Source organism: Chelonoidis abingdonii, chromosome 1 (assembly GCF_003597395.2).
Source record: "Chelonoidis abingdonii isolate Lonesome George chromosome 1, CheloAbing_2.0, whole genome shotgun sequence".
Taxonomy (NCBI): domain Eukaryota; kingdom Metazoa; phylum Chordata; order Testudines; family Testudinidae; genus Chelonoidis; species Chelonoidis abingdonii.
In genome coordinates, this window is record NC_133769.1 from 97,010,424 (window position 1) to 97,030,797 (window position 20,374).

A 20,374-nucleotide genomic window follows, 5' to 3' on the forward strand; every position below is an offset into this window, starting at 1 on the left:
GACCAGGTCAATTCATGCTGGTCAGTAGGGGGTCAGGCTGACCTAGGAGAGGCGGCCTTAAAAGCCAGAGGCTAAGTGACTAAAGAACCGCAAATGGGCTTTTAAGACGGAGAGGAGATTCCCCTGCTGAACGAACAAGGTGTGCGTACTAATCTCGGGATGAGTGAGCGAGCTTGTTTGGCTGTTTTTGGTTTTTGGCTGTTTGTTTGTCTTTCTCTTTCAAGTTATTTAAAGTTACAGGATCAGTTGGGAGTGTGTGTGTTGGGGGCTGTTTGAGCCTTTGTTCCCTGTATCAGCCTTGATCATCTTTGAACAGCCTCCATCAGCCTTGGAGAGAAGGCCTTAAAAGCCAGTGGCTAAGCAACCAAGGAGAGACAATAACATAGACTGTCATACCATTGGGGCATTAATCTGGTAGAGCTGTACCACTGCCTGGCGCTCTCAACCACTGACACCTCAACCTAAGGTCAGTCTAGCCCACTGGGGTGCTGGGAAATCTCCCAGGAGGCCCCTTTCCCCATCCACACACAGCTTAAATATATGGGGGGTGTTAGAATCCTGTCTCTTTAAAACTGGCAGAGAAAAGCCTCAGCACTCCACAAAGGGGGGGTCCCTCAGCACTGCCTTCCTTTGGTAGTGCCTGTGTAACCCATGGCTTGTGGGTGTTCTGTCCCAGTAAGTGGGGGTTGGGGGTGGGGAAGAGTCTGCTCTACAGCTTTAGCTAACAACCAGTTGGCTTTTAGCTCATGCAGTAGAGGCTCATGCACTAAGCGCCAGAGGTCCCCAGTTCGACTGATCCTGCTGGTGACCGGGGTCTGTTGGCGTTACACCAGAACTGCAGCATGACGACCCAGAATGTTGCAGACACCGGAGGTGCCCGAGGCAAACAACAGTGATTCGTGCCCGGAGTGCTTTAGCGCCAATAAACACACCAGGGGGAGAAGCAAGCAAAGTTTATTTGAGATCTCAAAGCGGGGCTGGGAGACTTAGTACGCCTCAGATCCAGCCCAGCTAAAACAAGCAGTCTGTTCCTTTATATCCATGAGAACTTTTCTCCATGAAAACTTTTCCTACCGACTGACCCTTAGCAGCACCAGGCCGTTTCCCCTACGCCTTTATCTGTCCGGAACACCTCTAGCAGCATTCAATCTTCACATAAACACTTTCTTTTCCCTCCCCCCCTACACCATCCAACCCGTAGCAGTTACGTAAGCAGAGACAGGGCGAATAAGGTAAACTATGGCTCGCGGCGCTAAGCGCAGGTGCATTAAGTAAACTTGGCCGCGGCAGCTCGTTAGTAAGTTTTCCTTCTGCAAGTTATCTTGTCCTTCTGCTAAAGGTGCACAGGCCTCATTATTTCTGCTTTAGACCAATTAGAACTGTTGCAACTGATAACAGTTGTTTACTCCTGGCCTTTTAGGTCGATTAAAGTTTAAACATGGAAGGACTCTTGCTCATCTGAGGCCTAAACAGGGAGACTTTATATCCTTATTACCTTTTACCTTCTAAGTTACTTAGGATTATCCTTAGTGACACCAACAAGAATGCACTGCAGGCGTTGACTGCTTCTGTCAAATGAAGGGGAGGGGCACTATCACAGTGCCCTGTGAGTGTGGCTCCACAGCAGCTGGGAGATGGGATTCCCTGCTTGGGTAGATGTACATATGCTAGCTCTGCTCAAGCTAGTGCCTGAAAAAATAGCAGTGTGGCCTGGCAGCATGTTGCACACTGATGAATTGAGCCCTTTTTCCTTGCCTTCAAAGCTCTGCATTACTCCACCCACAACTATTTAATTGGACCTTGTGTTTTATGTCATCCCACCACTGCCAGCCTAGGTGCTCCCTTTGTCACTTCTCCCACAGCCAGTTCTAGGCTTTTTCCCACATTGCCCTCTAGCCCCAGAAGGCTGGTTCATGAGACCACCACCTTCTCCTCAGTCACATCTGTTGGGAAGACCCACTTATATCACAAGGCCTACTGGGAACGAGTCACTGTCGGCATACAATGTTGCTGAGGATCCATGCAATCTAACCGCTGTCACCCAATCCTTCATCTGCCACCCCACCCTACTGTATTGTGAACCCTCTTCAGTCTATCATGATCTAAAATTAGATTGCAAACTCTCTAGGGCAGGGACTATCATTTCTTATCTGTGCTGTGAGCAGTGGTGCCAACTCATGATTTTAACTGCAAGCATAGGCACCCTTTACTAGAGAGCCTCTGAACTTTACTGCGAGTGTTCCAGGGGAAAAGCCTGTGTGCTGCAATCTAGCCTTAGAGACTACAACTCCCATGATGCCTTGGGGAAAGAGGAGGCGACTACCTCATACAGGGAGAGACTGCATTAGACTCCATTTTGGGGAAAAGGCGTGGGATTGCTGCTGTGGAGCTGTGTCCATACCAGGAAGTGCTGCTAGGAAGCTAGAAGCTGCTGCTGAGAGCCTGCCGGGGCTTTGATCGAGCAGAGAGTCTCAGGGGCTACTGGTGGCTTCACTGGAGCCAAGGCAGACACAGTTGCTGTGCCTAGCGCTGACTGAGTTGGGCCTGCAGTGAAGGAACTAAGAGTAACCCCCACTCTGGTTTGGGAAAGTACTTGCAAGGGAAGGGGCACAGCAGAGCAGAGCGGCTGAGTCTGAGGCGAGGCAGAGCGATCTTCGCACTGAACCTGGACCCAGAGCTGCTGAGCTTTGGTGGAGCCAGCTCCAGTCGTCTGAGGGGTTGTGCAGCTTGTTGCCTTGGCTGGATTGATACACAAAACCAACAGAGCGCTGTCTCCAGCTGCAGCTCTTCCAGCGCGCCCACACAATAAATAAAACAAGGGTCCAGGACTCTGAAATCCAGAGGAGTGTGCACTGCGGGGTGGGGTCAATGGTGGCAGTGTAAATGCCAGTTAGAGAAGTTTCATTTATTGCTGTATACTATATTTGTTAATTGATTTTATTTGGTTGTCCCCTGTGGATTTAAATTGGTAGGGACATGTAATCTTAGATGGTTATACCCTGATTTTTTAAGTTAAGTAAAGCTGTGTTAACTCTAATGTAAGTATATTGGATGTATATTATTTATAATTGGTATTTTTGAGTTACACCCATGCCACAAATTATATTATGATTATTTATTATTAGAATAGCTTTATTCCTGGAAAAGCAGCAAAGAATCCTGTGGCACCTTATAGACTAACAGACATTTTGGAGCATGAGCTTTCGTGGGTGAATACCCACTTTGTCAGATGCATGGTATTCACCCACGAAAGCTCATGCTCCAAAACGTCTGTTAGTCTATAAAGTGCCATAGGATTCTTTGCTGCTTTTACAGATCCAGACTAACACGGCTACCCCTCTGATACTTTATTCCTGGAGGTTCCCAAGGCACGCCATTGAGTGTGTACAGGGGCCAGCCAGGTGGAGGCACAGCCAATTTTAAATTCCTTTAGGAGTAAAGGGACCGTAGCAGAGGGCTGGATAAAGGATTCTCACCTATCCAACAGCACTACTGGGTTACTCAGGATTGTCTTTAATGTCAACAACATCAGGTGCCCAGGCACACAGGTGAGTGTTGCCTGTTCCTGAGTAACCCAGGGAGGACAGGGGGGGTTATACAGGTCACACAATATTTGGTACGTTTTTTAAAACCCTAGCCCTGGGCACCAGGTGATTTAGTGAGAATTTCAGCTTTCATTTAAAAAAGAAAAATTTGCGTCAGTAGAGAAAAAAAGCATGAAAATGTGGCTCAGAATCCTAAGACAAACACACAGACCCCAAAATGTTAAATATTTATTTAATCACATGATTTTTTGGGGGAGGGGGCTGACTCATGCTCTTTGAACATTTGGTACTGGCAGTACAGTGTGAAGGGTGTTAATGCTGTGTGAAGGATGTTATAAAATAACACACTCTAATAACGGTGGTGAACACACATTGTTTAATAGTTTGACTGCACCAGAAAAGAAAACAATATCCTAAAGCATTTTCACGAGCAGTGAGTACAGAACAGTTCTAGCCCAGAATAGCCACTAATCACTGAGAGACAACCCCCACTACCAAAGGTAGTTTAGAGTCTGTATCCTAGGCTGCAGAGCTGGAGCGGGGGCATGACCCCTGGGCCACAGCCTGACCACGTTTAAGCAGGTACATGGAAAATAGGGTTGCCACCGACTGGGCTGGGGTTAAGAGATGTCACTTGCTGATCTTCGTTTTGTTGATGCCTGTGCGGTGATCTTGTAACTAGCGGTCATGCTCATCATGGCTGGAGGCATACCATGGCAGCCACCCAGGTCCTGCTATGTAGGCGCAGCAGGTTGGGGCCTCACCTGACAGTTGCCAAAATCATGATGGTACCTCTCAGCATGAAGGGCCAGCCGGGAAGAGAGACAGACACATCACTCAAGGGCCAGGCTTGTCAGCAGGGAGGGGGTCTGGTGTGGAGTAGGGGAGATGGGGTCCTGGGTGAGAACAGTACGAGGGAGGGGCTTCCAGGGGGCTGAGGCTCTTGACACGGGGTAGAGTGGGCCAGGGATTTCAGGTTCTCAGGAATGGTGGGGCACCTGAGAATGGAAGAGGAGGGTCATGCAGAGGGTGGGAACTCTATGTCCCCCAACTTTAAAAGGGGGCGTATGCTGCAGTAAATCCAACCTCCCCTCCACAGCACCCCGTTCTTCACAGCAACTACTAGAAAGCCAGGGGTTTGTGGGGAGAAATAATTCAGGACAGCTCCTGTAGATGGCCCATACAGACCCTCTCTCCTGAGATATTTCCGCGCATGACTAACCCAAGAATTACCTGTGAGATTTAATGAAAGATTTTGTCCCATTAGATTAGTAGCTAAAAGGGCACCTCCAGCATCTTAGACTTGACAGCCTGACCAACCCCGCAGTGCATAGGTCTTACTCAGCTTGAAGCCACTTTCAGCAGGAGGCTGCAGCACCACTTCATCTTTGAGAAGCACTCCCTAAGCAGGGCTAGTCACTACAGCCTGGAGCTCTGGGACCCTCCTGACCAGCGCTGTCACAAGGAATGCAGGCTTCAGAGCCAGGGACAGAACATTCTCCTGGAGATTGAAATAGACACCAGCAGTTTGCCTAGGATGAGGGAGAAGCGTCTCAAGGGCATTGGGAACACAGAGGTGGGATGTTAAACGGCCCCTTTCAAAATGCTGTGCGGCGAGCATGGACAAACTGCTTCTCCTGGAATACAATACACTGCAATCACTGAGAGATTAGTTTTAAGGGAAGTTACTGAGCAGCCCAATTGCCTTACAGTTCATAGTGCCCAGGACAGGTGCTGACACAGATAGATGGTCTCTTTCTATCCATGCTGTCCATATAGAAAACTTTCTCTTTGTCAGGCCATTTATCTATGCCAAGGGACACAGGGCTACTATGCTATGCTATTCTTCTTCTATCTTGCTTAAGCTAATGTCTTTACGGGGTACAGGCCTGTAGGTTCCTTGCGTAACTGCTAAATATAATAAAAGGCTAAACTAGCTTTATGGGCTACACTGCTGGCCTGTTGGTGTGGCTGGGGTTGGTGAAGGCAATCCTTGCTGCTGACCTACCACACCGGTTATATGCATGCTTGCCATCCTCCTTCGGGGCAGCTGCGCCTGCTGCAGACGGTGCTGAAGTTGCTGTTGGCGAACCTTGTGTTTAATATTGAGGCAAAAGGGAACCGGGCATTTGTTCTCCTGGCAATGCTTTGCATGGTAGCAGCAAAGAGCAATTAGTTGTTTGCAAATAGGGCACCCTCCGTTGGTCTTGCGCTTGCAGCCTTTGGTATGTTGGACAACTCGCTTCATCTTCTGACAGGACGGCAGTGAACAGTTGGCGTTACGACACTGGCAGGCATGGACAAGGGACTGGATACAGCGCTGGATGCTCAGGCGGCGAGAGTCGCCAGGGCTCTGGGTGGTTGCAGTCTGCTGGTTGTTGCTCTCAGTGTCTAGGCCAGGGCCCAATTTCTCCATTTTGTGGTCGTGGTTTTTAGTGTTATAACAAGTGATGCACAGGTCGTAATCCTGAAAAGAGACCAAACATTTGGAAAATTAAAAAGCTGTCTACATAACCTAGCACAATAAATATACAAATGGGGTCATGTTCCTAACGAGGGATATGGACTGTGGTTGGGGTGAGGGAGAAAAATTGGCCTTTTTGTTGATTATAAAGCCAGAAGGGACCATTGTGATCATCTAGTCAGACTTTTTGTGTAACACAGGTCATAGGACTTCCCTGGATCAATGTCTATTTAACTAGATCACTGATTTTAGGAAAATATCCAGTCTTGATTTCAAAGTTTCCAGTGATGGAGAATCTATCACAACCTATGCTAAACTGTTCCAATGGCTAATTACTGTCACTTAAATTGGCATCTTATTTCTTGTGCAGATTTCTCTAGCTTCAACTTCCAAGGCACTGGATCTCATCATATTTTTGCCTGCTAGACTGAAAGGTCCTCATCACATTTCTGTTCTCCACATAGGTAGCTCTAGATTGATCAAGTCAACCTTTAAACATCTCTTTGTTAAGCTCAATAGACTGAGCTGCTTGTAAGCATGTTTTCCAGTCTTTTATTCATTCTTGTGACTCTTCTCTGAATCCTCTCCAATATATCAACATTTTTTTTGAATTGTGAATGGTAGAATCAAACAATATTCCAGTGGAAGTCACACCAGTGCCAACTAGAGATAATATAACCTCTCTTTTCCTACTTGATATTCCCCTTTTTATACAGCCAAGGATCACACTAGCTCTTTTAGCCAGTGTTGCATGGCCTTGCAGTGTTTCCTCCATGGGTGGCAGGTCGCATAGGCTGGGGGAGGCTTTGCCTCCCCAAACAGCTAGGCGTGACCCTGCCCCCTGCCATGACGCTCCCTGCGTGTGGCTTTGGCTCCAGTCCTCCGGCTCCAAGTCCAGCCCCCAGTGCTCTGGAGGTGGGGCCATCCACCTTCCTACGCTCCGAAGCTGGGGTGGCTGAGGCTGCGCGCCACCCACCATCCCAGTGCTCCTTTGGTGCTGGGGTCTAGCTGCGGGACTAGGCCGGTGGCCGTGGTGTGGGGGGGGGCAGCTCTGGGGGCGGGGAGACATGCCAGCTCCAGCAGGAGTGGAAGGGTTGGGGCCTCCGGCGGAAGGGACGGGGCTGGGGGCTAGCCTCCCTCAGACAGCAGTTCACACTCCGCTCAGGGTTCCGTCTAACTATTGCGCAGGCAGCTATCAGTGTGAACATACAACAGCAGTTTCCCTTCTGCGCTCTGTGAACAGTGCTGTAATGGCCGGCACTGTAACTTTGCCTGTGTAGATGTGCCCTCAGAAAAGCCCAGAAAGCTTTGGAGGAGAAAGAGAAGGCTAACAAGGAGTTAACAAATGGGCTGCATTCAGCATCAGAGGAGCGATTAGTATTTTTTCAAAAGATGCAGGAGTTAGAAGAGACGTGTGAAGGGAGTCGGTATCGGGTACAGGAAGCAAGAGAGGAAACACGCAGTTGGCAGGACCAAGTGGCTGCCAGCTGAAGATCGCTGAAGGGCTATAAATGAGACCGGGATTGGCTGTTGGAGAGAATCAGGGAGCTGGAAAGTGTTTGTGATGTGTTAGAGAGAGAGAGACGAGGGACACAGCACCAAGTATAGCAGGATTACAGAAATGCCTGCCACTGCAAGCTCCTTGAGAGAAAAAACAAGCACAGAGGTACGGATGGTGACAGATTGTGAGAGAGATCTGAGGACTGGAGCATCGATTCCCATTCCCACTGGTATGGTGAAGCCAAAGAAGATAGAGCAACCTGTGGGGCCAAGTACTAGAAGCAGAGCAGGAGAGTTAGCACAGGCTGACACGGTACCTTCAGGAACAGAGTCGGAGATTGTCTCAGGAGCCACAGGGAGAGTAAGTTAGCAGTAGCAGCTGGAAGTACGAGGCAGTCTCAGAGTGACACAGCAGGACGTGGGGTCAAGCGTCATCTTAGAGGAAGTGACTGGGGGTGCAAAGCTCAGGAAAAGATGAGGTGAGCAATGGGGGAGGAGCTATCCTCTCCTCTGTTAGTGGCTGCCCCTACTAGCGAAGAGGGAGTGCCTTTGGAGACTGTGATTGTTCAGGGACTAGCTCAGTGGTTCTCAAACTTTTTTTTTTTTCCCCCCGCCACAGACCATGCGAAAATTGCTGAAGGTCTCGGTGGACCACTTAATGATCTTTCCAAATGTTATTTGTACCATTAGTTAACTATTGTAAAGTGCTTTGGATAAAAGTGCTATAAAAAAACTTAATAAACTTTTTTGTTCTACAAATAAAAGCACACAACTGATATGTTAATATCAGTAATCTTACCTTCCTAATGTGATGGATGTGCCCTCTCCTCTCCCCCCCCCTACTGCAGCAGCCCCCCAAGCTGGGGCTGGGAAGGATGGGGGTCTCTCCCTGGCAGCTGCAGCCCTAGAGCTGGGGAAAGTTGCCTCTTTCTCTGGCCGCTGCAGCCCTGCACATCCCAAATTCCCCTCACTCCCTCGTCTCGCCCCACTACCCTTCCCCCAAGGCCACCACCTCATCTTACGTGTGTCTTCTCTAGGGCCCAGGCACCTAATTAGTAGAGCTACGCCTGTGCAGCTCCATTAATCAGATAGGTGGCCCTTCATTCTCTTGTGTGTGGCTGCCCAGGCACACACCTTAGAGAGAACTATCGGCAGACCACCTGAATGAAGCCCGCAGACTACTGGTGGTCCATGGACCACAGTTTGAGATCCTCTGGACTAGAAGATGTGGTGTAACAGGTGACACAAGTAGCTAGTGCCTGTGATGTAGTAATTTCTAGGTTACAACACAGAGAGAGATGACATCCAAGGGATGCCATGTCTGCTCTGCCCAAGGTTATATTGACAGCCACCCCCTTCGGGTGGGCATTTATTGACATTTGGGTGATCAGCAGCACTGCCTATGTCCCTAGAATTTTGTGGACCTTCTTCATCCCCTTGGTAAATGCTGGTATCACCTGGCATAACTGCAGAACACCCAGTAACATCCAGTCTTAATGGACTGAGGGATGTCCTGTGTCAGTGTGGAGATGCCTTAAATGTAGGATGTACAGGTTTTATGGAGAGTTACCCTGCTCACCTAGGATTATATGCAGGGGAAAGTTCTGATAACTCTGATGACGAAAGTGTTGATCCGGGTAAGAGAACCCCATAGCCTGTATTGAGGAACCAAAGCCCAGAAACCATAGAGTCAGATCCAGGCAGAAGACGCCCACATCCTGATCCAGGGAGATGAACCCCAGATTCTGATTCAAATTTTCCCGTGGCAGTTGTTACAGATATTAAGACCCTAGATTTGACAGCTAAGCAAGTAGGAATGATGGAGGATTCTTTGGTTGCAATGCACGCAGTGTGTGCAAAAAACAATGAAAGTATTTGGCTTACCAAGGGAAGACTGGGTCAAAATCCTACAGCTCACAGTGAATTGAGCATTATGGAGTACCTTACTCCCTGAGTATACGGTAGGAGAGAGATCTTTTAAAGAAACAGTAGCCCTACTGGAACATAACCAGCACCCAGGACAAGCTGGAGTGGTCATCCTGTCTAACCTAAAGCAAAGACCCAATGCTGGTTGGCAATCCTGAGTTGCAAGCTCCCCATGAAGTAAACTTTGCATCCAAATAAATCCAGGCACTTGGTGTCTTTAGATTGCTTGTTGACTGTGCCTCTCCCTCTCATTTACTGCCGACACTACCAACAAGCAAGTCTGTGGTGTTTCCCAGGGTTCTTGCAACCCAAAGCTCTTGGTGACTTTTACTCTGGGTGAGATGGTGTCAGGAAATAAATCAGGGGAGACACGGCTGTCCGACCGATAGATGGCTGTCACACACAGGACAACACAAGAGTGCTTTCACTTAAACCTAAACTTTACTTAGTCTCAAGCACTTACACACGTCCGCAACAGGTTAGTAACACACCCCCAACCCTCGATAAGTACTGAAGCTGAATGTGGCTCTTGAGTGGTATAGTGGCAGCCCATCTGCCAGTGGGGAACACAGGATGCATCCAGAGGGCGAGACCAGGCCCAAAGAATCCCCCTTATTTATACATTAGTAATAGAATGACATGTCCCTTAAAGAAAATTTGTTAAGCGAGCAGTTTCAATGGTCAAGCAAGAGAGTCCTTCCAATTACTGATTAACCAGGTGTGGGTTTTTCCAGAGTTTGCAGCCTTGAGACCCCCAACAGACATTCCTGCTCTTCTAAAATGTATCAGCAACTTCAACACAATTCTTATCAGGAAGGATGCGGAGTCAAGTTCCCCTTTCTGTGGCACCCCAAAACCCCCTCTCCTCTTGCCTTGGTCAAGCTGAGATTGCTACATAGCCACTTTTAACAATAAGCTATAATGGTTTCAGGCACTTTACTGGTTTGCCAAAATCTCCCCGTACAGTGGGTGTGTGAACAGGTAGTTGAACCCCTTGGAGGGTATGAAGTACTTCCTCTCCACATCCTTAGAGGAGGGAGGGATGGAGGCCGGGATCTGTCAAATGGTCTTTGCATTGGCTTGTATAGTTTTGATGAAAGATAGAGTGATCCTGGCTGGTCCTTCTGGTGACTGGATGTCCATCATAGAGGTCTCCGACTCTACCACCACGTCGACCTGCAGGTTCATATTCTGTGCCACCCTGTGCAGGAGTTCCTGGTGGGCAAGGTTATCTATAGGGGGCAGCCCCAAGATAGAGGTGCCCGCCACTGTTGACCTGAATTTTATGGGTTAGCTGTTATGGGTCATCACTGATCGCATCCGACCAGAAGATTTATAGGTTCTTGTCCAATTCAGACTACAGGCTCCGAGAACTCAGATAGTTCTATATCGGGAGAGGACTCTCGGGGTGCTTTGCGTAAACACTTACACTGAGGACAATACCAAATTGATATAAACTTTATTGCGATTAACAAAAGAATAATAAATGTTATGAAACTTATGACTGCAAAACAGTAAAAGAATTGCAAAACTGCTGGTGGTAACATTCCTACTATAAATACCTTAACCTAACATACCACACCCTTCTTTGAGGATCTAGTATTAGGAGGTGATGGACCAGCCTTACTCCTGACATACCCAATAACACGATGGTTCTGGCTTCCCCAATAGTTAGGAATGTTGAGTAGTTCTACCGTACTGCACATGCTGAGCTCATAGCATGATGGAAGATAAAATGATAGGTAGTGTGACAAAGTTCCTCCTCTACCTTGGTGGGTCCTGCGCTTATTGGCAGATTTGCTCACCTCAGTGATCTTCCCTACAGTCTGGATCAGCTCCTCCTGTGTCTGATCAGGAGTTGGGAGGTTTGCGGGGAACCCAGGCCCGCCCTCTACTCCGGGTTCCAGCCCAGGGCCCTTGGATGCAGCTGTCTACGTGCCTCCTGTAACAGCTGCATGACAGCTACAACTCCTGGGCTACTTCCCCATGGCCTCCTCCACACTTCTTTATCCTCCACAGGACCTTCCTCCTGGTGTCTGATAACGCTTGTACTCTTGTGTCCTTCCAGCCGACAGCCTTCTCACCCTCAGCTGCTTGTGCCTCTTGCTCCCAGCTCCTCACATGCACTTCCTCTCCTCTGGCTTCTCCTCACCTGACTGGAGTGAGCTCCTTTTTAAACCCAGGTGCCCTGATTAGCCTGCCTTGATTGGCTGCAGGTTATCTAATCAGCCTGTCTGTCTTACTTGGTTCTAGCAGGTTCCTGATTACTCTAGTGCAGCCCCTGCTCTGGTCACTCAGGGAACAGAAAACTACTTATCCAGTGAGCAGTATATTTGCCCTCTACCAGTCTCCTGTACCCCACTGGTCTGGGTCTGTCACAGTAGATAAAATGATAGTCTATAGAATATAGGAGAACAAAGAAAAGAAAAAAGATCTCTAAGATATCCTTACATGATATTTTTATAGGATCCTGACACTATGTAATTCAGACCCAACCTACTATATCCAAATCTTACTTTCGTACCCTAAGAAATTTATGGGTACCCTTATCCTATAGGTTAGTGGATTATGACACTTACTCTCCACACATTAATAAGGACTGTCTCACTCCGAAAACTGCCAATCTAGGCTCTCTTGGCAACTTCCAGGTTTATGGTGTACCCTGCGGTTACCAATCGGTTGCAGATGTCGAATAAACCTGTTCAGTGTTGGGTGTAGTTCCTCCCTTTGGTCCCGAAAGTTCAGGGACCATTTCTATCTGTGCCAATGGTTGCCAGCCTTTATGCTGATTTACTCTTAACTGATCATACTTTTAGCTATTTAGCTGATCTTACTGGATACAGGCCGATAGGCTTCTTGCATTTCAGTAAAACTTATTCTATGTATAATTATTAGGAAACACATATCATATGCCTCAACACATCCTAATTTCATAGGAATTTATACTGATAAAATATAAGGATCATATATGAAAGATTAATTCAGAAAGAGAAACATATTATTTGATATGGCTGGCTAGATTAGTAGGACATAATAGCTAACAAAGCAATCCTATGAGCTACACCACCGCCTTGTCTGGGGAGGATGATGAAGACTCTAGTGGGGTAACTGGGTCCTCTGGACCCTCTTCATCCTCAGGGACCTGCTGCCCCGCTTCTAGCTCTGTGCCAGCGACACCAATGGCGGTCAATTGGAGGGAATAAAAATGGATGCCTACCTGCTGAATCAGTAAGAACATTTAACTCAGGTCCACTTGCAGATAGCTGCTGAATTGGGGAAATCCAGATGAAAGGCAAAGGCCCACTTTGACAAAAAACACAGAGAGAATACTTAGAAGATTGGAGACCAAATAGTGTTGTTATCTTACAAAGCACCAGAGCATGGGCTGTGTAATCGATGAATCAGACTCTTCTGAATCATCAGTAAACTCAGTGCAGCAGTGTATAAAATTAGGATAACAGGAGGCAAGTGTAATAGAAACAGAATCTACCATGCTAACTCGTTAAAGCTGTATCGATCATCCAAGTCGCAGGAGCAACTTTCGCCTCAGGACCGAGGTGAGCAACACCCAGCAGAATTGCAACAGCTGGAGTTCAGCAGATCGCAACCATGAAATGGACACTGATCTTTCTGATTTACTGCACCCTTAGCATTGCTCTAAGTGTAAGTATAGTGGGGTGGCTGCCCGACTCGTGGAGAACAGGGGTTAAAAAGCCAAGCTAGGCTGATTGGAGTAGCAGCCACAGCTGTGGCCAGCTTAATTAGGGCCCAGCTGGCCCTGACAGGAAGGCTATGGGCCAGAAGCTGGAGGCAGTCTCTCTCTAGGTGGGGAGAGAGAAGGTACCTGAACTGGAGCAGTGCTGGGGAATATGGCAAGGGAGCTGGAGAGCTCCAGCCTGGTAAATCCCTAGGCTGCAGACCTTGGCGAAGGCCTACACAGGTACTGGGGTTGCAGAAGTGCAGCCCAGGCTTAGGCAGAGGCAGCTGGTCTGACCCCCCCTTGCTGCTGATGAGCAGGGCTGCCCAGAGGATTCAGGGGGCTTGGGGTATTCGGCGACAGGGAGTCCCCGCCACTGAATTGCTGCCACAGACCTGACACTTTGGTGGCGGGTCCCAGGGCAGAAGGACCCCCCGCCGCAGGTCTTCGGGGCACTTCAGCATTGGGTCCCGGGGCGGAAGGACCCCCCGCCGCAGGTCTTCAGGGTACTTCGGCATTGGGTCCTGGGGCGGAAGGACTCCCCGCCGCAGGTCTTCAGAGTACTTCGTCATTGGGTCCTGGGGCGGAAGGACCCCCTACCGCAGGTCTTTGGGGCACTTCGGTGACAGGTCCTGGGGTGGAAGGACCCCCTGCAGTGGGTCTTCGGGGCACTTTGGCGGCAGGTCCCAGGGCGGAAGGAGCCACCGCTGCAGGTCTTCGGGGCACTTTGGCGATGGGTCCCAGGGTGGAAGGACCCCCCTGCTGTGGGTCTTTGGGGCACTTTGGCGATGGGTCCCAGGGCGGAAGGAGCCACTGCTGCAGGTCTTCAGGGTACTTTGGCATTGGGTCCCGGGGCAGAAGGACCCCCCCGCCGCTGAATTGCCGCCGAAGACCTGGAGCGGAAGAAGCTCCAGGGGCCCGGGCCCCGCGAGAGCTTTCTGGGGCCCCCGGAGTGAGTGAAGGACCCTGCTCCCAGGGCCCTGAAAAACTCTTGTGAGAGCCCCTGCAGGGCCCGGGGCCTGGGGCAAATTGCCCCACTCCTGCCCCCCAGGCAGCCCTGATGATGAGTGGCCTTTTACAGACTTCAGTTTGCCCCAGCGAGCCGGGGCTAGATGATGACTGGCAGTAGCCACTGAAGCAAGGTGGGTTTAGAGGGTTGGGGGTTCCCCTGGGAGGGGAGACCCAGAGTGTGGGGGTACTGCTGGGACAAAACCATGAGGAAAATGGCCAGGGTCCAGGTGGGACGCGGGGCCTGACGCAGGTAAGACATCAGCCGGCAGAGGGTTCTCTGGAGCTGGAAAAGAGCTAATTCCGTGGACAACCAGCAGGAGGCCCCGCGTCACTGAGTCGTTGCCTTGCTACCGCAAGACTGAGCCAAAATCAAGACTTTGGGACTAAACTGTTACAAAAGGTGCAAACCCATGAAACCTGATGACATATACATGCTCAGCTGCTTGAACACTTGAAGCAGACCACCACAATGAAAGGGAACGAACTATTATACTCAGTCAGGCCTGGCCCACAACATTTTGGTACCTGAGGCAGGGAGCTCAAATGACTCCCCCATGCCCCCTCGCTTGGGCCAAAACTTTGAAAGGTCTCAATTCTGCCTTCTTCCTGTTCTACTTCTCTCATGGTACTGCTCTGCTACCTACTCCAATAAAGGAGAACTAACAATTTATAATGTCTTGTTCAAAAATTTTAAGTAACACTTAACTTTCAAATGCCTGAACAGCAAATGTAACTTTTCTTGTCTGCATAGTAAACACTGGGATTTTTATCTGTTTGAATAATCAAAGTGGCGCTTTCCGTGCCTCCTTGGTTGCAAAGATTTGAACTGCTTCCTGCTGAAGGTCCACAGTCTGGGCCAGCTCATGCTCTATTGAGATGGTTGCAAGGCCAAACAGCCTTTCGTGTTGTCATACCCCAATGGCCAGGGCTGACGCTTCTATTAGGTGACCCTAGGTGGTCCCCTAGGGCGCCAGGATTTGGGGGCGGCACTTTGTGTGCTCCCCACAGGACGCACAGGAGCTTCCGGTTCCGCTCCCATTGTGCTGCCGAAGAAGGACCTTCTGCCAACGTGCCATGGAAAACAGTGGCAGGCAATTGAGCAGCTCAGTATCTGCCGCTGTCACCTGCGGCATTTTGGCGGAGGGTCCTTCTTCGGCGGCGCGATGGGAGTGGAACCAGAACCTCCCATGTGCGCCGTGGGGAGTGCACAAAATGCTGCCCCCCGAATTCTGCCTAGAGCGCCAGAAACCCTGGCGCCGCTCCTGCCAATGCCCCCCCCCGGGGAGTCCCCAGGGAAGGCAGATCAGCAGTGCATGTGGCTAACGCTGTTGCAAGCATCGCAAAGAATTTTGGGGAGGGTCAAAAGTGTGTGAGTGGGGAATGGAAGATTCCTTTACAGGAGTACAAGAGGCCAAGAATGGGGGGAGAGACAGAGAAGAAGACCAGAGAACAGGTTAACTCCATGCTCCTGCTAGGCCTGAAGATAAAACACTCAAGGCCACAGCACACATCTGACTCTCAGCTGCTGGCCAAGAACGAGGGAGACCCGGAATGCAACAGACATAGACCTGCAGAGCCAGGCCATAACAAGCGAGGCAAGCAAAGGCCAGCACAGAGGAAAACAAAGAGAACAACAGAGTCTAGATGGTGTGTTTTGGGAAAAGTCGAGGAGACCACAGAAAGCCAATTTGAACTGGCACAAAAGCACCAGAAACACAGGTCATGGAATGGAACACCCCCAGAGGAGCCCAGGTGTGGTAAACTTTCCAGGACTTAAAACCCTCCTGAAAGCTGAAGCAATTCAGAGAGCACAGCCAATTCTTGGACCCCTGGGCCCAGGACAGCACTCCCATCTATCCTTCCACCCTTCTTTTTCTTACGTTACACCCAAGCCTGGCCAGCTTTGGGGTAGTGTGTGTGTGAGTATGAAAGTGGGTTAGGGCTTGGGGATCTAATGCTTTCTTTCTTCCCCGAGTGACGTGGGAGCGTTCCCAACACTCTCTGCTGTTATTTTATTATTTTATCAATAAATCTTTAAAATTTAGACACTTGGTGTGTTTCGTCATTTTCTCCCAACAATCCTGCGGTGTCAGCCTGATCAGCTGACACGAGGGATAGATTGGTAACAGAAATCTGTCACACTGTGTCATTGTGGAGTGAAAATGTGTTTTTATTAACTGCAGCTTGGAGAAGCTGCATTATCCACTGGCAACTATTACAGGAAGTGTTAGAAGTATGCACAGAGCAACAAAAGCATTTGGAAAGAGTGTCATCATCTTATTTGTGCACATATATTCCAGAACATCCTTTGGAGTTGATCCTGCTGAAATGTATCTTGAAAGGGCTTTCAGTTCATCACCTAAATCACTCGTATCAATATTGCGCATGTCATCATGTGTCAACACTGTCTCTAGTGCCCTGCATTGCTGGTGTAGGTCTTTGTCAGGTATAGTATGATATTCCAGAACTCCTCACAACATCCCAAATATACTGTTGTGTTCCTTGAGCTGCATGAAACATTGTTCAACTGACTGTATTGTACAATCTAGCACCTGGTTAAAGAATTGAACTTTGAATGGTTGTTTGGGGTCTCTTTGATTATGAGGCATGGGATAATCCCATAAATGCTTTCTTCTTCGGCGACTCTTGTATTCTTGAATGGGTGAGAAAATAGCTTCAGCGTGAAGTTCCTCTGCCAACTTCTGTGCACTCTTCAGAACATTTTGAAATCTCTCATCTGACCAGTAAGACTGTAGGTATGACTTTGCTTTGTCTAGCTGTTCCATTGCTCCAGATATATCCAGGTCAACACCTTGGAGTCTCTTGCTTACAACATTTATTTCAAACAGTATGTCATGACACAACATGAAGCCACACAGAAATTTTAAGTTATGTATGTTTCTGGTGATTCCATTTCCCTCTGCCACTGTTCTCCCATGAACAGTTCCTGTCATAGCATTATCCTCCATAATGGCAACTATGGAATCATCTGTCTTCCCAATTTGGCGTTTGATAGGCTTTATCGCCTCCACTCGACTTTCCCATTGTGTGGCACTTAGTGATTTCAGTGTCAGAGAGGATCTTCCCAGATGTTGCTTCAAAATTTGCCAGTGATGAGTTGATGCAGAGAAAAATACATAAATGCTTGAATTACATTAAAAAATTCAGCAGCCTCTCTAGAAGCTGATGCTGCATCACTGACCACCAAGTTCAGCGAATGAGAACTGCATGTTACAAAAAAGCTTGAGGGTTTAACTCTCGGATCCGTGACTGCACTCCTCAGTTCTTTCCTCTCGTGTTGGCACCATTATCGTAGCCCTGACCTCTCATGTCAGCAATCGCAATTCCCATATCTTCCAGCTTTTTAAGAAGCACATTTGTCATACCAGCTCCTGTTGTATCATCAATGTCAATACATTCTAGAAAATACTCTCTGACAGTCACCATTGCAGGGACATTTTCACTACGTTCTGTTGTTGTTACAAAACGCACCATTAAAGTCATTTGTTCCGTATGGCTGATGTCAGGTGTGCAGTCCAGAATAACAGACTAATATCTTGCTGACTTCAGATCTGCCACAATCTTCTGTTTGACTTTTGTTGCCAGTAAATGTATGATCTAATTTTGAATTGTTTTTCCAAGGTAGTGGTGTGTGTACATTTCTTGGGTGGTGACTCTTCTTAGATGGTCCTGGAGTACAGCATCAAACTCCACCATCAGCTTCACAATTTTAAAGAAGTTTCCATTGTTTGGCATATACAACGGATCTGAAGTGCAACGCAGTGCTAGGTTTTGGGTAGCAAACATTCTCACAATGAGCCTTTTCAGAACATTTTGCTAGTAAAAAGACTCTGATGCAATCTTCTCTTGATGCTGATCATCCATGGTGGCCTTTAACCTTAGTCTCTTCTCAAGCTCTTTCCACTTATGGAATGCTCTCTGGTGATTTGCTGCCTTCTCATGGCATGCCAGATTTCTAGCCAGATTTTTCCAGTCCTTTGTTCCTGTAGAACCCAATGTGGCTGGAACATTAGACTGGAAGAGTTTGCAACAAAAACAGTATGCAGCATTCTGGGTTTTTGAGTACATAAGCCATGGCCTCTCCACTTTGTCACCATTGGGGATTTCACACCAGTAATGTGTTGAATGGAAACTTCTATTTCCATTGTCTTTGGGGAACATGAAGTTTTTCACTTGCTGTGGCCCATGAAGTACAAGAAAGTTCCTCAGGCTACTGCTCAAGTGGGTCTACAGTTCCGGATCATTTAGACTGAAGGAAATAAACTCAGCAGCAGTTCCTTCTTGCGCCTTCACCACATCCTTCTCTGATCTACACTTTTCTTCAGGAATGTGCATGGTTACATCCATTTGAGATGGAGATATGGATGCTGCAGTAGCTGCCAGGTCACCTGAACTCTGACAAACTGGAAGATCAGGCATCTCCTCACCGCTCACATCCTCACTGGGGCCAGAAGGCTCACCGTGAACAATTGTGTCTGTGCATCTCAGGAGAGCTCCTTCTTGCTTAGATAGAAAAGCTTCCTTTGCTTTCTTTCTTTTTCTGATTGCTGCCCCAGAGGGGTGTTTTCTTCTTTCACTCATGACTGCTGTTTTGTGCCACCTATAGTGGCTCTCAGCATTCAATTGAAGGGGACAAATAAGCAGCCTGGTAGCAGGGCCTAAGTGAGGGAAGATATCAGCGTCTTAAGGGTCTAACTGGCTCCTACTACTTCAGTTGACTGCCTGTTCTCCTCAAGTGGGTTCAGAGAAGCAGCAGAAAACAGGAATCTCCCTGAGAAGCTGGTGTTAATTGGTCTAGGTCTTTGTGGGGGTGCTAGAGAGGTACATAAGAGGCTCTTCTTTCTCTCTCTCCCTGCAGCACCTGCTGCTTTCTGTTATTCCCTCTCACCTTTCCTCCTGCCTGCCTGTTACGTCTCTTGCGCCCTCCTTCCTCCAGCACAGCACTCCACCATCTCTGTGCATCTAGAGCAGAGAGAATACATATGCACCAGCAGCAGACACAAATTTTCTACACTCTGGGTCCTAGTGGCGCCACTCCACAGTCTGGCACCTGAGGCAGCCGCCTCAGTTCGCCTCATGGTAAGGCCAGCCCTGTACTCAATCCAGAACTTATCTACTGTCCTATTCAACAGGTTAAGGGAATTAGAAGGGATGATGTCACCTTTGAATATAAACTGCATGGAGTAGTCTCACTAAAATCCATAAATTGCATACCTCTAGGAGAAAGTGTAGCTTGAATCCTCTTGGAATTTTAGGGTCCCTGACAGGACTCTTAGGTTCAGGGATGTCAATTTGGAACTGAGTAGATGTTTGGAAGATTCACAAAACATATAAATTATGTGTTACAAGAGGAAGTCAATGGAGTGGTCAACCCATTGTTACATGGAATAAGGGGATTATGAAATTGTGGAAAAGCAGCATCACTTGCCCCATAACCTGAGCCATGCAGAACACAACACCATCCACAGCATCAGGAACAACTCTGACATGATAATCAAAAATGCTGACAAAGGAGGTGCTGTTGTCATCATGAACAGGTCAGAATATGAATGAGAGGCTGCTAGGCAGCTCTCCAATACCACATTCTACAGGCTATTACCCTCTGATCCCACTGAGGGTTACCAAAAGAAACTACACCATCTGGTCAAGAAACTCCCTGAAAAAGCACAAGAACAAATCTGCACAGACACACCCCTAGAACTCCAACCAGGGGTATTCTATCTGCTACCCAAGATCCATAAACCTGGGAATCCTGGACACCTCATCATCTCAGGCATTGGCACCCTGACAGCAGGATTGTCTGGCTATGTAGACGCTCTCCTCAGGCCCTATGCTACCAGCACTCCTAGCAATCTTCAAGACACCACTGACTTCCAGAGGAAACTACAATCCATCAGTGATCTTCCAGAAAATACCATCCTGGCCACTGTGGATGTAGAAGCTCTCTACACCAACATTCCACACAAAGATGGACTACAAGCCATCAGGAACAGTATCCCTGATAATGTCATGGAAAACCCGGTGGCTGAACTTTGTGACTTTGTCCTCACCCATAACAATTTCACATTTGGGGATAACATATACCTTCAAGTCAGCGGCACTGCTATGGGTACCCACGTGGCCCCACAGTATGCCAACATTTTTATGGCTGACTTAGAACAACGTTCCCTCAGCTCTCGTCCCCTAACGCCCCTGCTCTACTTGTGCTAC

General features: G+C 48.3%; 1 protein-coding gene and 1 long non-coding RNA gene across 2 annotated transcripts in view; one reads left to right on the forward strand and one right to left on the reverse strand.

Moving 5' to 3' along the window:
- Positions 1–20,374, forward strand: part of CHADL (chondroadherin like) — a 209,871-nt gene that overhangs the window by 79,993 nt on the left and 109,504 nt on the right. The window lies entirely within an intron of this gene.
- Positions 3,908–7,956, reverse strand: LOC116829042 (uncharacterized). Its single transcript, XR_004374657.2, has 2 exons — positions 7,827–7,956; positions 3,908–6,012 (listed from the first exon to the last, which is right to left on the reverse strand). It is a non-coding gene; the product is annotated as an uncharacterized LOC116829042 (long non-coding RNA).